We start from the raw sequence: 384 nt of genomic DNA on the forward strand, positions 1-384 counted from the left end.
GTGGTGGGCAGCCGGAACAGATGAATGTTAAAGTGACCAGGAAGTGACCTTTCGCTTGTTTTCTGTTGTCTTTTCTCTTGTTTCTTTTTGTAAGACCTTTTTCTTTTCCGGTTTTCTCTCCTCTTTTGTTATTGTCTTTGTTATTGTTGTTATAAATCTTGTTGTTATTGTCGTAACTATGATTATTAAACGTTAAATGCAAATGGGGATCATAGTGATGTCAGTTATCGAATGGTTTGTATTGAAAAACGAAACCGGTAATTATTATCATTATTCATGTTGTTCTGTTTCTCCTCTTTTTTTCTCTCCTTCTACCTTTTTTGTTTTCGTTGTTGGCGAATAACTGGCGGAAGATAAGGAGACTAGAGACGTGGGTAACTTTCT

The 384-nt window shown here is 35.7% G+C and overlaps 1 protein-coding gene across 1 annotated transcript in view; it reads left to right on the forward strand.

Moving 5' to 3' along the window:
- LOC119586816 (GTPase-activating protein CdGAPr-like) overlaps positions 1-384 on the forward strand; it is a gene marked incomplete in the record, with an annotated part of 278029 nt that overhangs the window by 10411 nt on the left and 267234 nt on the right.

The sequence above is a fragment of the Penaeus monodon genome, chromosome 22, assembly GCF_015228065.2.
Source record: "Penaeus monodon isolate SGIC_2016 chromosome 22, NSTDA_Pmon_1, whole genome shotgun sequence".
In the NCBI taxonomy this organism is placed as follows: Eukaryota; Metazoa; Arthropoda; class Malacostraca; order Decapoda; family Penaeidae; genus Penaeus; species Penaeus monodon.